This window comes from Lagopus muta, chromosome 5 (genome assembly GCF_023343835.1).
Source record: "Lagopus muta isolate bLagMut1 chromosome 5, bLagMut1 primary, whole genome shotgun sequence".
NCBI classification, from domain to species: Eukaryota; Metazoa; Chordata; class Aves; order Galliformes; family Phasianidae; genus Lagopus; species Lagopus muta.
Window position 1 is genome coordinate 47326210 of NC_064437.1, and position 16970 is coordinate 47343179.

The window sequence follows — 16970 nt, forward strand, 5'->3', positions numbered from 1 at the left end:
AGGCAGTGTTGCAGTGAAAACGTTTTCAATGAAAATGCAAACAAGAAAAATGTTATATCAGGAAAAACGAATATTCCAGATGTTCAGAGTATATAGAATACGAATACCTCTGATGTGGGTGAAACTATGAAATATTTTACTGATAACAAAGGTAAATTTTTTAAGGGAAGTGTGCATGAGCCTTTTTTTCCCCCCTAGCTTTAGGTGTACTCACCTACCAGTGGACTCTGATGACCAGCTCTTGACTGCAGCGCTCCTTTAACGCTTACCGATCCTTATAAATATAATAAAGTGTGCGCTTTACTCTCTGCCCCAAAGGTCTTACAATTTAAATTGGCAGTTCAGAGAAGTTATCTCCCTGTTTAGGAACTGGAGCATAGCGGGATCAGTGATTTGCTCAAGGTGACATGGAATTGTAAAGACGGGCACCAGCTCATTGCCCTGTCGGGACGCGATCTGTGCCCCTCGTCAGCCCTGGTGCTGGGAGCCCTGTGGGCTGGGAGCCGGCCCGTGGTAGGAGCTGGCTGCGGCTGGGGGCCCGTGCGGCCGGCCATCTCTGCTGCAGCTGTCACTGCTCTTTGCTGACAGTTGCTGGAATCCATGCTGCCTGCTTTTATGGTGCTAATTAATCTCTTGTAATTAATGAAATCCTTTTACCTCACGTTCCTCCTACTTCTTTCCTCTTTGCCTCTCTTCACCTTACGCAGCTGAAACCTACAGTCCTCTTGAGCGGGGCCTGATAAAATCTCCAGCCTTTCAGCATCGCTGTGCGCTCCACTGCGGCAGCTCTGGTGCCTCCATCTGCTTTTCTCCTTTGGTGCGGTAGCAGCTTAATCTTCATGGCCTGTTATCTTTGAAGCACACTTGATTTCTTCAAAGAAAAACAGCTCAGCGTTTTAGTACCCGCTGCTTTCCCTCTTAGCAAAGCTGCACATCCTTGCTGTTTAACCGTGGCCTCACAGGCGCTGTGTGTGGAATTGCATTCCTTCGGATAGACTCGACTGGCACAGCACATTCAGACTGCACTGTCTGTACGTGTCTTTGCTCTCCACGACTAAGCAGTAATTCTGTCCCCTAACTCCTACTTAAAATCTTTTTTCTCTCCTCCTCAAGGGACAGAGTCTCATTCTATGGAACTTGTCATTCTGTGATAGGTAATTTGAGCAGGAAAAAGGCTCGAGTGGTGTCTCTGGATGTACCCATCCTGTCCAGCCTGCTGTGAGTTATCATATCTGGTATTCCTGAAAGAGCAGCAACTAGAGCCCTGCTGCACGAGCAGTACACAACACTAGTCCTGAAGGATGCTTAGTTCAGTCCCACTTCTGGACTCACAGACACATGTCACCACTCGCCTGAGAGGTAATAAAAGTTGAGGGTGCCAAGCTATGTGCATTACAAGGATAGGTTTCCATACCTCTGCATGTTCAGCAGCTAACGGCAGTGTATTTTGCTCAGTGCAGACTAGGCCAGATACATTGCTGTCTTTGTGACACTTCTTCAGCAGTTTCTTTCCTGCTCTGAAGACGGGAGTTTGCAGTGCCTCTCCTCCATCTGTATGGCTGATTTACATACAGAAGGGTGATCAGCTGTGGGAAGAACAGCCTAGCGGATCAAATACTAAGTGACATTAAATGGCAAACGAGTGACATTACTTCGATTCTCTGCTGAGCTATGAGCTGCTGTGTAACAGTGCACACAGTAATTAATTCCTATGCCTCTGCTCCCCAGCTGTAAAATGGGCCTTGTTCTGTGTTTCTGGGAAGTCCTTCGTCAGCCTGAGGCCAACCACAGCAATGCCTGCACAGAGCTTGGAAACTGCTGGTGAGGCCCATTCAGACGTGCCCTTAGAAAGCTGCCAGGAAGGCAATTATTGTGGTCAGGAGGAATTGTATCATGCCTTGTTTGTATGGCAGAGGTGCATGTGGACCCTATAGTTACTTACACTCTTGGTATTTCTCTGCTCATCCCCCTCTCTTTGAATGAGAGCACACAGTCCAGTGGAAGGGAGAGTGGCAGACCAACTCCTTAGTGTGATATACTGATCTAGGCATACAAATTGGTAGAGGGCAATATATTGACATTGGAAAAACTTTTGTGGATGACACTGTAGTTTGTTGTTTATTCAGAGAGGGAGAAAGAGGTATGCTTTATGGAGCGGTAGTAGGGAAATTGCTGTCTCACTGAGCTGAGCATATGTGTTTACTCACTGGGATTCTCACTTTGCTCATGGTGGTGTAAATCAATAAGTATTCTGTTAAACTTGACTAGAGGAATTTTTGCCGTGTTTGTCTGTGTGTTCAGGCAAAATCGAGGCACTGGTGTAGCACTGAGTCACTGTTACCCCACAGACTGAATGCTCTGTGAAAGGTATATGCCTTGTAGCTTTATGGGGCCAGATTCTGCTACTGGTTGTGCTGATGTAAATCATAGGTGGTACCCATCGGGTCAGGAATAAAATTCAACGGGCTGAACAAAACCTGACAATGCGTAGAGTTATCTGAGAAAGATGGGAGCAACACAAGGACCATAGGCTTAGCAAAAGGCCTTATCTTCCTCATCTGGCTGCATCCAAATAGCCTACCCTGCTTTGGCTCTGTCTCAGCTCAGAGGAAGGCCCCTAGTGTTCCTTGCACAGATCTTTGCTTCAGGATTGGAGAGGATCACAGCCGAGCTGGGGTGCACAGAGCTTTCCCCCCCAAAGGGCAATCCCCTCTGCCCTTGGAAGGAGGACTGCTGTGGAGCAGTGTCTGCTCTCGTGCCCCACTGTGCTGATGAAGTGGTGGACTGTAACACAGGCTGTGAGCTGCGGGGTCTGCATTGGCACCACACGCCGTGCTGAGCTGCAGCACGATGGGAGCTGGAGCAGCTGCTGGCCTGGGATCGGGTGTCAAGGAGAGGCGGTGGGGGGTGAGAAGTGCCAGGAATGCTGCTTCCCAGCTGGCTCTGGAAACGGGTCATGTTGGTGTCCGTCCACACTCAGATCAATTATTCAGGTGCTCTTTGAAAGTGCACCTCATGCAGAAAGCAGACAGCTTGGCTTCACCTGCTGGAAAACAAGCACTCCTAAGCTCCAGGGCCGAAGCAGGGCTCCTGCTGTACTGCAGTGCCTGCCGCTCCTGCTCCCTTTGTGGCAGCAGGTCTCTGTTGCACCAGCCTTTCACTTACAGGCCTGGACTGTGTGGGCCCTCCTCCTTGTCAGGATTCAGGATGTTCTTTGCATCCCGGGCTGGTCATGTAGAAAGTGGTACCTGAAGGACAGCTGCTGAGTGCATTCTGGGCGGTGTTGAATGCATATCACTGGGAAGAGCATTCTACTAAGTGTAAAAGAAGCAAATAAGATAACAGAAGCTGGAGATTTCTAGGACAAGGGCAGTGTGTGCCACGCAGCATCTTCAAGCAGGAAGAAGGCTGTGCTGTTGGTGATGGTGGTCTGTGCCCACCAGTCTCCCCCTGATCCCTCTCCCATGAACTGTTATCCACTGTAGCACAGGATGCCTGGTGGGCAATGAAGCAGTGTAGTAATTTCAGATTGAGAACTGAGAGCTGTCGCTTTGTTGTCTTTGGGCTCAGAGAGGTAAGTAGCTGTGTACTGCCAGGAGGTGATGCTTTGGGAAAGAAACATGCATAGGGAAGGACAGCACAAGCATTGACTGCTCTGCAGGTTCACAGCAGAACTGCAGTGCAGGGACTTGCTGAGTTCTCTGGCCTGCAGCTGAGGACAGAGCGTGGCACAACCTTGTTATAGCAGAACACAGGGCCATCCTGCAAGACCAAAATATCCTTCTGTTCTACAGAACACGTTTTATCTTTATTAACTGTCTCATTCAACAGCAAAGGCAATCAGCAGCTCCCTAACAGTCTGTCCCAAGACAAAAGTAAATTTTCTGACCTGATTATTCTTAGGTACTCTGTATCAAAACTATTTCATATCTGATTTATTCTGTCATCTGTGCTCTGTGAAGGTGTACATTATTTCTGGCACAAAGTAGGAATACTTAAAAGTATTTATCTGTTACTATGGGTTTTTTTTATAGAATGGCCTCAGCGTCTGAGTGACCTCAGCATTACTTTTGGTATCTGGGCACTGGAGGCTCCTGTTCCAAAGCAGTTATAATATGGTGAAAGTTATGATAATCTAGTATACAAGCTGTAATTTGAGAGAATTAGCCTGTAATGTGATTTCCATTCTGAGCATCTGAAACAGAAGCTTTTGAAAAGAAAAACTGATAATTGTATACTGAAGTTTCACTTTTTAAATTCATTATTTTCCCCATCATTTTTCAGGTAGATGGTAAGAATAAAGCAAATAGAACTAGCAGTGATCTCTGGGGTTATCAAGTCTGTTATTTTCCACTGTGAAAATGTCTTCTCTGGCCAAGTGCTGCACTGTAGTGACTACAGACAGTGCAGGGAGCAGCTCCTGCTTCTGTGCCTGTGCCTCTGCCCCGAGTTGGGGTACAGGTATTGCCCACACATCCCACGGGTCAGCTGTACACATCTGTGCCTGTGTGTGTGTTGCACACTGGCTATAACATGAGATTCTCTTCCTCTTCTCATGTGAAAGCAAAGAACAGAAAACATTTTCCATCTAAATTTCTGTATGAAATAGTGGTTAGTAATATAAAATGAATGCAAACAGGCTCCTTAAAGCCTGATTGAGAAATGCTTGGAAAGGGCTGTGTAAGGTCCCATGTGGTTGGAATTGTCCTTTGTCAGCTGAGTTTCCTCATCAGGCTCTGTCTTCCACAGCACGCTGAGATTTATCAGGTACCGAGTAAGTACTGGGAGAAAGGAGTCATAAATACAGATGCAGATAGATACATAAATACAGGCTGTCATTGGAGCAGGTGTTCACTTTGAGCCTTTTGATGTTCCACATGCACTCTTTAGAGGTCTTGTTAGGTCCTGAACACAGAACAGGATCTTCCCACACTTACATGAGGCATCTCTCTTCCGAGGAAACCAGCACAGGTTCTGGAGGGCTCAGAGGAAGAATGGAAGCCAGTGGTTGTGGAGCTGTGACAGCATCAGGCTGCTCCAGGCTCAGGGAAGCTGTCTGGTGAGGCTTTGACTGGTAGCTCCAACGTGGCAGGGTGCACCTGTAGTTTGTCACGGCAGCCTATATCTGATGTGCTGTGAAAAACCAGAAGCTCTCTTAGAAAACTGAAGGTGCGTCCGACCTGCTAACTTGTCCTACCCTGGGTTTGCCATGGCACAGGGCAACACAAGGATTTCATGCCTTACAGCAGACCATGCTGGGGCTGGGACAGGTGAAGGCAATGGATTTTCACCAAGATGGAACTGCAGTGTTTCCCCCCATTCAGGCTGTTGTTGCCATTTGTGTGTCCCTGGTGCACTGATCAGCATGGGGGGACAGACATACAGAGAGACACCTGCAGAAGAAATGTGCTTAAGTCCCATATCTGAACATTCCCAAAAGCTGAAAAATCCAGCCCAAAAACCCCAAATTTTGAAGCACGGCTCATCTTCAGGCACTGGAGCAGATAACACGTACTGGAAGTGGTCAGGCACCATGGCTTTGCTGGGCGCTGCTGATCTAGTAAAAGGATGAGAAGTAATGGCCTTAAGCAGGGCCAAGAGAAGTTCGGGTTGGGTATTGGGATATTTGTTGTCAGAAAGTGGCAGTGCGCTGCACAGGCTGCCCAGGGAGGCGTTCAAGGAAAGAGCAGCTGTGGCACTGAGGGATGTGGTTAGTGGGCACGATGGGGTGGGTTGATGTTGGACTGGATGATCTCAGAGCTCTTTTCCAACCTTAATGACTGTGAATCAGGTATGGAGGGAGGGGGTCTCTTTTCACTGTACTGCACGGATCAGCCATGCCAGCGCGACATCACTGCCAGGATTTCTTTGTGTTCTTGAGCTTCTATGTGGAGGATTGGGAAATACTGGGAAATACGCGTTTTACTGAATTACTCCAGAAAGTGTCTGACTGCTTTCCAACCAGTAGGAGAATATGAAAAGCAGCACGTGCCTTGCTTGTTCATCTCTGCCAAATGGCAGGGACATAATTCTGTTTCTTGCTTAAACGTGGAGATGCACCTTGAGGCCTGGTTTCATGTTTTTTTCTCAGGGGGAAACGAATGTTTTCAAGTCCTAAACACACAGCAGGGTGGAAAGGGCATGACAAAGAAGCTAGACAAAAAGATTTAGAAATAGTTCAACTACGGTTGATCCTGCCTTGGCAGGGATGTGGTCTGGATGGTCTTGATGATTTCCCACAGTCCTCTCCAGCCTTATTTTCTTTGGCTCCGTAAAAGGACAGAATAATTATTTCTGTTACTATGGAGCACTTCAGGAGCGCTCCTCAGAGAGCAGGATTGGGCGTTGCCTGGTGCTGTACTGGCACGGAGGAGAAAGATGGTCCTGCCCTCAGAGAGCTCACAGCTATGAGTCAAGCAGTAGTGGATAGCAAAGACAGCTGAGGGAATAGAGCGCGGAGCAGTGAGACGCTATTGATCAGCAGGATAGGCAGTACTCATAATACATCAGCAGCCTAACTGCTGTCAGATTTTTGCAGGCATCATGGCTAAGGAGAATGTGAAGGAGGATAATGAGGAAGCTTTGCAAATGAAATCTCCAGGCTCCCACCACCTCTGCTCTGGAGCCGGGCAGCGGCAGGATGATGGTTGGCTCCCACTTGTGCTGTTCTTGCTGCCCCGCCTGCCGCTGCCCACTCGTGCTGAGGGCACAGGTGTTGCTCCTGCAAACTTGCTTCAGGCTGTGTCATAGCGCGGTGGCAGAGGCAGAAGCGCGATGCGGCCCACTGTCCCACATGCTGAGGGACCTCCTCCGGTGACAAGAAGTAAAGTTGATGAGTCTGTATCGAGACAGTGAAGTGACCCCCGTGCTGCTCCACATAATTAATAAATAAAGCACTGGGGGAGTTTTTGCCATGCCGGCTGCTATGACAGGGCTGTCTACGGTGCACTTAAGCATTAAATGACCAATTTCTGTCAGACTAACTTCCCAAGCCTCTCTCTCTCTCTCTCTCTCTCGCACAAAGCTAGCTTCCTCGCTCCCTGCACTTGGAGTTTTTCAGCAACTGATGGCTCCTGGTTCATTTCTGTGGAATTAATTGGTCCCTGAATGAATTCTGTTGACAGGGCAATTTATCATGTGTTTGGGTTGACAGTGTTGGATACCGGTGAAGGGGGGGAGTGGTGTGCGAGTGGGATGAGGGGAGATGGACAAGGTGGGGGTGGGCGGGAGGAGGAGGAAGAAGAGGAGGAGAAGAAAGAGGAGGTGGAGGAGGAGATTGTTTAAAAAAATAAAATGAGAGAGAGGTTAAACCCTGTTCCTCCTTGACTCCCTGCGGTCCAATTCAGAGCAGTGGCTCACTCACAAGAGGGATGGGAAGAAGTGGAGGGGAGGCATGGAATGCTGCTTTTCCACAGTTTGCACCATGGCTTGGGGGAAAAATGACTTGAGAAAAAGCAAGTAGTTTTGTGTTATCTCTGGGGCTCAGCCTCAAGCCTCCACATGTATTGCCTGGATCCCTACTTTACTCTCATAACAGAATGGGTTGGGAGCTCAGAACAGATCCACTTAACCCCCAGCATGCTGATGGGTGCCCCAACACTGTTTCAGCAGGTGCTCAATGGCATTCAGCATCTTACAGTGTGCATCGGTGTCTGCTGGTTGGGGATAGCCAATGAGTGATATCCTATAGAAAGACATCAGCAATTTGGGTCCTCAGCTTCCCTCATTGTGGATCAGAAGGGGGTGCCTGATCCCATGTGTGGCTTTGAGAGCCTCAAATGATATCATTTCACATCTTCCAAGATGGGAACCATGAAGGACTTCCTGATGTAATTAAAATTACATTGTAACTGCATTGTATTAAAATGTTGTGACTCTGCCTTATGGATTTAGTTCCTAGCATGTTCCAGATGCTAACTAGATCTAGTGCTGAGTGGGAGCAGGTAGAATGAGAGATGTAGGAAGCAGGAAGGTGGCACAAGCAAACTTCAGAGGAGAATTTGAGAGACATTGTAGGACCCCTACAAGTCGGAAAGCCAGTTACAGTTACAGTTACAGCACTAGAAGGAAACGTATAGGAAAAGATAACTGTGTGAAGATGTCATGGGTAAAGAGAAGACATTTTAAAATACTTTCATTATCCTTCTCTTGGTATGGCTACTCCAAGGAAATGGTGCAGGCAACTCCTTCTGAAGGCTTTTGCAACAGGGTTCCATTGCAGTGAAACAGATCGTGACTCATCTGTAGTGCAGAGTCCAATCTAGAAATAGTTGCACTGGAGCTGAGAGGATCCAGAACAACAGTCATGATTTCAGATAGCCTTCTATGGAGGAAGTGCATGAATGTAGCTATTTTTGTTAAGAGATCCTAAAGTGTAAGCTGTTTAAAGTGAAGACCAGCATTTTGCTGTAGTTTGGTAAGGCAAAAAACAAAAATGTACACAGAAACTAAAAGAGATTGTCGATGGTGGCAACAATACCCAAGCAGTGACTTCTCTGTCTGGTGGTCAAGCAAACAGATAAACTTAAATCAGAGAATCTGGGAGATGTATGCAGTGCCTAGGAAAGACTAGCTTGAACTGGGGAGGTCTATGAAATGAGATTCCAGTTAGCTAAATCCCACAGAGCAGAAGCATTCTTGATTGCTGATGAGAAGGAGCTTGCATGGGAGTTAAAGGTCTTTTTATAAAGACTAGAACATGAAGTCTAGATACACATTAATTGTAGAGTGTGTTTTTTCTCAATAGAAACAAGATTAGCAATGTTATAGCTTATAAATGCCAGGGTGAAGAATATAAGGGTTGGTAGTGAAGGCTCTGCAGCCTGGTATACACAGATCCAAAGCAGCTGTGCTTGATAGTAGGTATATTCAACCAGAAATAACGTGTTGTGTTTTCAGCAGTGCAGGTAATCACCTGTCAAAATATTTTAGCTCGGGTTCAGTATATTTTCCAGCACTAGAACCTTTCTATATAGTAGTGAATGTTCCTCTGAAACAGACTCCCCAGCTCAACCTCAGCTACAGAACCTGCAGCAGGAATTAATTCAGAGCAGCCCTATGGGTATCTCATATCAGAGGCCAGACAAGATGATCACAGTGTGCTAGGAGTCTCCTCTGGGGTAGCTGTGGCAATGAACTTGAAAACAGCTATCTTAAAAGTCAATGCCTGATTCCAGCTTCACTTATACACAGTTTACACGAGTGTAGCTCTTCTGGCTTCAGACTTCTGATTGACAGTAGTGGATGCAGAAGGCAAATCAAGCTATGAGAAAAGTGATTATGATCAGGCTGTCCTGAGCCAGTCAGGTGAACATGACACAGGACACATTAATAGAGCAAATGAGCATGTTTCACTCGTGTTGCTGAGCCTCTGGGACAGAAACAGAGAAGTTTTTATAGGATGCAGCAGCAAGATAGACTTGATAGCAAGATAGACAACTTAAAAATTTATCAACATACAAGCTTCTTCAGCATTTATCAGAATATAAGCCAGACACACAGGCTGATTCCTCACTTTGAATGCTAAATCTGTGGATTTAAGAACATGGGGTTTGTAAGAGCGGGCCGGGCTCATGGTTTGTAAAGTCTATGATCTCTAGGAGTAATCTCAACAGATTCTTAAAAGGAAGGCAGAAGAACTACACAATGGGCAGATGTAGGAGGAATCTGCAGTTTAGTGGGAGCTCAAGCAGCTTGCAGTTGGCTTAATCCCAGAAATGCTAATATCTTTCCAGAATGCTTGTTGAATGCTAAACTGTAATGTTCAGGTTTTTTTTCTGGAATCTTGGTGACTTCCTGTGGTTACAAATTCAGCTGGTCAAAATAAAAGCTATTGGGGAAAAGTTTTAACCAGCTTTGAATTTGCTGCTTTGTAATCTAATCAAGTGTCTTCTTTTTCTTGTGTTCTTGTGACCTACAGGTTATGGTTCTGTTAAGGAAGCCTCTGGCGTGGCTGTAGGGGAATGTTCAGGAACTACTGTGATGAATTCCAATTAAGAGTCTTCCTGACACCAGGGGATGCAGAAGTCAAAGAATGCCCTGAGCAGCGCAGCAACAGACTGCACGGAGCACAGATAAAGGTAAGAAAATGGCATAATTGTGAAACAGAACAGAACATTCATAAAGACGTGAAAGGCTTTGAATTTGGAAGAATCTCCAAATGAATTGTTGAGCTAAGATTACTGCCTGGAGCCCAAAAGAATGTGGTAAAGATTGTTGTATGCTTGACAAGGAAAATAGTGGAACGATAAAAATACTTTACCCTGTTTTGAATTGATTAATCTGGAATGGAGGTTTGAAGAAAGTTGTAGATTGTGATCATGCAAAACAATTTTTTATAGTTACATGAGAATTGTAAGGAAGATTTATGGTTTGATCAATAAGAGATTCCTGAGAACCTTTGCTGCACTCCTGATTCCAGTTGAAGCTGTGGGAAGTCTGTTGCTCCTAAAGATCCTTACATGTGTTCTAAGACAACACCAGTGCCTGATCTTGGAAGAGGAGCAGGAATCCTCAGTATGTTGGGGAGATGGTGCTAATCTACATAGCAACTTGTCTTTACCTGGTTCTGTGTATTGTTGGTTAAAGGAAATTCTGAGGACTAATCTCCTAGCCAACCCGATACTTAATCATAAACAGGGTTGGCCAATTCTCTCTTTGCAGAGGGAAGAATTTGCAGTTGGTCTTTCTCTTTTAACATGACAGAAGTCACTTGTCATACCGTTATTATGGCATTAACTGAGCTAAACCAGAGCTTTCCAGTGAGTCTGAGGGACTTGAGTAGATAAATATCCACGTGGCTGTAGTACTGAGAAAACGTGGTACTCTTGGACAGAAAGTTAAAATGTCTTTGCTAGAGCTGAGTGCCGTAGATGACTGCATCCAGTTGGTTGCTGTCAGTATCGTGCATTATCAAACACTGGGGGAATGCTGGAATTCAATAGCAGAAACTGCTGTGAGTAATAATTTACTACTTTGAGAGCCTGAAGGAACCATCTTTGTTCTAGGCATGGAGTATCCTCCACAGAGGAGGTGTGGGTCATGATGCACAAGGGTGATACGTGATGCTTTTGTCTTCAGACTCTCTTAGTCAAACCCACATTCTTCTCTCTTTGACCTCTTCAGTCTGGGCTGTAATTTAGGTGGATTGTCCACCACCATTCCCACACATTCTGACGTCTCCTTCTCTTCTGAAAGAACAGTTGACGTTTGTTCTCAGTCAGTTTGTGAAGGCAAATAGGTCTCAGAGCATATAAGAATATTATTGATTTTTTGCTTTCTCTGTATCAGACAAACAAAATACATATGAAGAGGAAAAACACATGAATAAACAAACACTAATGGATGACAACAGACAACCCGTACCCAAAGATAAAAACAGATACAGAGCAATATTGGAGATACTGATGAAGAGACCGCCTGGTTTCCACAATCAAAGGCTGTTTTAAGTTCCTTTTGTTTTTGCTTCCACTCTGCTTCCCCTCTTTTTTATGGGGATTTACTTAGTGGAATCTTGACCTGGAGCAGGATTTTCTGGGAAGTCAGTAATAACAGAGAAGTTACCTCCAGGGAAAAGACGTTTGACATCACCAGGATGTTTCCCATGGATGGTACTTTGTGGCCTTTTCCAATAAAATGTTCTCTGTTTATGGCATATTTTGCTGTAGCAATTAGGGTCCCAGGCCCTGGTTGGGGGCCAGCAACCTGCTACCTCACCAGCTCTACAAAAACAAAACAGTAAAAGAATTCCTGCTACAGGCAGTAATAACCTAAATCTAACACAAGTGATCACCTGATACACAGATAGGGAATGCAATGAAATAGTTGAGAACGGGATGTAATGAAGTCCTTCCTGATTTATAGTAAAACTTAAAGGTAAAAATAGTGACCTATGCATACCAGGCTCAGACCTGGAGCCCTTAAGGACTAGTCACAAATGTGGAAACAGAGCTTCTGAAATATTCTGACAAAGGTGAAACTAAGGGACAAAATACAGTTCAGAAGGTGGGCCACTTTCTCAATGATTTCTGGCCAGTAAGTCCTCAAAGCAGAATACTGACCAGGGAACAAATCATGGGAAAAAACTGTGCTCCAATCCTGAGTGCATCTGCAAAAAGAGCAAATAGCTCATGAACTGGGAAAGCACTAGGCTGTCAGTGATCTGGGGAAGTTGTGCTCTTTGTTCAGGTCCCTGAATACAGATTACTTTTTAGAGAGTTCCTTCTGGGAATCTTGGCCAAGCCTCTCCCTGTCTTAACAGCTTTATGACCTTTCTTTGGGCTGTCAGTGTGCTTCTTGAGCTGTCTGTCTGAGCTTGCTTTCCACTATGTGATAGCCTGAAGTTTCTCTTAGGTTTTGTCGCAGCATTTCCAGTGGATTTGCTCAGACTTTCTTTACATTTTGTGCTAGCATGCCCCTGCTGTAAAGGGATGCAGCAAGTAGAAAACCTGTTTTGAAGATCTGTTGTCTTTCATTTATTTCCTCCAGGATGTGCCAGACTTTTCAAAGTATGTCAGTAAGGTGGGTATGAGAAACCACCTCTAGTCCCTTCTAAGATCATGATCTCATCCCAGCACCCTTCTGCTGGGCTGGTAGTGAACGTCCCTCTTTGCTTTTCTTCATGTCTGCCTAGAGGAGGATCTCTGACGAGACTGATGGGTCGTTCTCGTTCTGCCAATGATCAGATGAGCAGCACTGAATGAGTCACTTCCCCTCGCTATTTTGTCTAATTATAAGTAGGTTGGTCAGGACAGGAATGATGTCTTAGTTTGCACAGTACGCAACACATGGACTCTTTTTCTCAGTATTTCTAGATGATCTTGTGACATGGTTCATAATGACAGTGCCTAAGGCCTGTAGAGTTTCCTTCCACGGCTGCAGCCTGTGGCTGTACCACTCCGTGTGTACATTCAGCACCCCTGAAGCTGCCTGCTAGCAGCAGTATTTCGGCAGTTTTTTCACAGTCCTAAGCAGCAATGTACAGATCGTATTCTGACCTTATGTGCTTAGCCCAGCAGAGGTGTATATGTGTGCCAACTGGTGTAATCTGGTCAGTGTTTTATTGCATGGAAACCAGCACTTTGTATGCCTGGTTTGGCAAGTCTCAAACGCTCAGTAAGCAACAAATGCTATCCGCCACCTGTAAGAATAATGCAATGAGCTTAGATGTCGTTAAGAGTTCTTTGGTTTTTTGTCTTCTCTGTTTGAGTCTGTACTTGAAACTGATTGGTGAAACCAATGAACTCACAACTGTTTAAGAAGGCTGAGATTTTCATCTTGTATCATATATATTTAACTGAAGCAAAACACAACATTTTCACCACTTGGAATCAGTAATGTACCAGCCTGGTTTAAAAGGCACTGTCTGCTTGCTGCGCTGCCTAGAGAATTACACTGATATCTGCAAGCATTGTAAGTGACATATGATGGCAGAGCTGCTCTCAGCAAAACAAAGTGGGTAGAGAAAATACAGGTGCATGAGATGGAGTTTGTGATGGGGTGCTTAGGAGATGACATAAATCCGTCATCAGGCAGAGCTCTGTGGAAGTGCAGGTTTCTGGAACGGTTCGGTGGCAACCTAATGCAAATATGCAAATGACTGTATTTTGAAAAATTAGGCTAAATTCTCTTTTGAGTGCAACTGAAACAGTAAGAAAAATTTTGCATCATTCTTTGGTACAGACAGCAGAATTCAGAATTTTCCAGAGAAAACTGGGTATGGTGAGTTTTCCTCCAAGCCGGAACTCTTGAGAGACCATTCCTACAGTATCATCAGCTCCTGGGCTCGTCCACTCCTCCCAGGGCCTGGGGTGAGCTGATGCTGTTTGCTGCCGTTTTTGTGCCTCTCTCATGCTTATATAACAAACACTTCCCTTGACTCAGTCGATGTGCCCAGCTGCAGACCCCTCCTCACTGAGCAGAGCGGTGGGAACACAGTCCCTGCACATCGCTGCGGTGGGTGCAGGGTGCAGCACATGCAGTACATGCAGCAGCTTTGGGATGGCTTCGGGATATGTCCCCTCCTCCTCTGTGGCATTGTGGCTCAGTCCCCAGAGACAGCACATCAGTTTTCACACTCTCGCTTTATCCTTTTAACCACTATAAAACCCGCAGAATGTAAGAATACAAAGTTTTTACTCGATATGTGGGGAAAAAACAGCCGAAACAAAAGGTGATGCCAGTTCCTCGCCTCTCACCAGAGCCGTGAGGAAGGAGCCAAGCTGCAGATCTATTGCAGCCGAGGAGCTGAACTCCCCCTTCCTGCTCCTCCTGGCCCAGCCCAGCCCCCAGGAAGGGCTCAGCGCCCCGTGAACGGAGTCCCCCCGAGCGCGGTGCGGAGCCGGAGGAGTGACAGGTGCCTCCTGATATGCCTAAATGAGAAGAGCCAATCGGAGGAGCCTGCCCAGCTTTTGTTGTCATCTGGCTTTGCTCATGAAATATGAGTTTGATTGACAGATGCATCAAGGTTCACAGTTTATTGGTTTTTGCAAAAGAGCCAGATCTGCCAATTTAGACAGGGGAGTGACACAAAACTTTCCATCTAAATGGACTAATTTTACCACAGGGAATTCCCAGGCAGAGCGCGCCAAGGCAGGCGCAGTCCTGTTTTATTTTTTAACAAGGACTGAATGACAAATATAAACGACAGTTCTGGGCTGACGGAACATCAGCATTTGACACTTCACAGGGGAGCGGTGAAATAAACAATAGGCAGAGAAATTGAATTAGAATCAGATGAGAGTCAGCTAGAGGGGGAGAGGAGGGCCTGATTCTCTACCAGATCATTTATAAAAGAGCAAACTGAATACTAAGTAGGTATAACATGCTCACATCCTTATTTATTAGCAAATTTAACCTGCTAGTGTGTCGCGCTTGTGTGATGTAAATGAATCAGTGGATGAAGGTGGGTGGTAGGGGAGAGCAGAGCACAGGGGTGGTGGTGTATGAGGGGCTCCGTTCGTGGTGCTGCACACTTCTGCGTTAATGGTACCCTGTGCAACTTACAGACTGCACAGAGTTACAGAGCAAGAAGTGTGACAAGTTCATGGGATTTCTCTCCTGTTGCCGCTGCACAGTACTCTCAGAATTCTGTCTGGTCTGCCTGTGTTCTTGCAGTTGGCAACTTTTGGGTGCTCAGCTTTGCAGCTTTAGCTCAATTCTTTTACTACTTCTTTTTTTTTTCCTATAGTGCTTTTCAATTTAAAACAGGCAATCTTTGACATTTAAGAATGATAATTCTATACACAATCAGTCTGGGGCTTCTGAGTGCGGACTGTTTCTGCTTGAGATAAAAGGTTGCCTCAGCTGCTAGTGCAAGCAAGCTATTATCCTATTTCTGCTCAGCTTTAGCAGGCGATAGGATACATAAACTTTCCCAGTGGGTTAGGCAGCTAGTTTGTTAGCTAGGCATTGCTGGGAGAAATTTGGATTCCTGGCTTTTATGTCATGCTCTGAGATTTGAAGCGTGTCTGGAGAAGTGATTTTCAATCTTTTTCAATTAGCGAACAGTGAGAACAAAAAACAATCGGTAGAAGAATAGCTGCCCGTATAGGGAATCTAGATCCACTAGTTCACTTTTCCCATCTACATTAAAAGCAGTTTCTGTAAAAGCAAAGTAAAGCTTTTAAACCAATTTAGAAGTACTGATCTTGATACTAGAGAAAGTGGCTTGAAAGTAAGGGGCTTTGGGTCGACTTGCTGTTAACGGTGATCCAACTGTCCTGTGTAAGCCTGGGACGTGCCGATGTGGCTGGCGCCTTCCTGCTGGGCACTGCACGCAGGCAGGTGCCAGGTGAGGTCTGCAGATGGACTGTGTGCTGGCGGGGCTTCTGCTGAGGAAAAATGCTGCTGCCTTCTGCAAACGGCAGCAGAGAGCTGTGTGAAATTTCATACTGCTCAATCTTATACCCTTCGGGTTTTCTGTGTAGGTTTTGAGTGTCTTCTTTTCGTAAGTGTTCAACAGGGTGTGTTTGAAATTGGCCTCGGGCTGGAAATCACGATGTTTGTGATATTTCATTGTCAGCGTGTCTCTTAAAGCAGAATGATTCATTTCCTTCTGAGCAGGCAGAGAGGCAAAACCAGGGCGATTCTGATGTAAGGAATATGTTTTGGAAAAAGGCAATTTAAAAGTGAAGCCATTTTTGTTACATTTCTCCAAGCTGAAGGCCTATCTTCCTGCAAAGACTGGTGTGTAGTTCGGAGTGAAACCATGGCTGTGCATTGCCCTGAGCCAAGGCAATCTGTTAACGCTTTTCTCACCCGCGCTGAAGTCACAGGTGCTTTCAGTTCAGGCTGCTCAGCATTCGATAAGCTGTGGCTGCAGCAAGTTGCGCTGACAGCGGTGAAGGGGCTGCTGCCTCTGCACCAAGGCCTGCTCACAGAGAATCATGTCTTTGAGGGGCTGTGCAGAGCAGTCGTGTCTGCAGCAGGAGGCTGAGCAAGGCAGTGAGAGCAGTGTTGAAAGAAAGGACAGAAGTGAAAAGGAAGCAGGAGCTGCAGGAAGCGGCCGGGGCTGACAGTGGGGTTTCTCCTGCTGAGGGATAGCAGGAAAAGGCCCTTTCCAAGCAACTGGCATAGCATGAATTTGCACATCTTAGGTAGGCTTTTGAAGTGACACTGATCAAACCTGCTTTGGATGGGCGGCTTCTATTAAAACACTGCAGAGGGCAGGGAAAAAAGACAAAAATTTGCTGACACGCTCCGGTATCAAGCCAGCTTTTGTCAGCCTGGCCAGCATTTAGAGGGCTGTGGTCTTTCGTAACACTTGAGCTCCTTCCTAAAGCACCAAACTATAGGGTCCTTGTGAGGAGGTGGGATGCTCATTTCTTACTGAAATAAGTACGTTTCTAGCTTTTGAGTAAAAGGGGTATAGTTACTGATGTAGCCACAGTGGTCTTGAGACTGATAAAATTAGAAATCAAAAGTTGTTTTGTTTTTATTTTATATATGTACTATTCATATATGCAAAATAC

General features: G+C 45.7%; 1 long non-coding RNA gene across 17 annotated transcripts in view; it reads left to right on the top strand.

Annotated features, from left to right (window-relative positions):
* The window catches only part of LOC125693953 (uncharacterized), a 309716-nt gene that overhangs the window by 78144 nt on the left and 214602 nt on the right, over nt 1-16970 (top strand). For all 17 annotated transcript variants that reach the window (XR_007377317.1, XR_007377316.1, XR_007377323.1 and 14 more), the window contains exon 3: nt 9920-10079. This is a non-coding gene — a long non-coding RNA (uncharacterized LOC125693953). The remainder of the gene's footprint in view (nt 1-9919; nt 10080-16970) is intronic.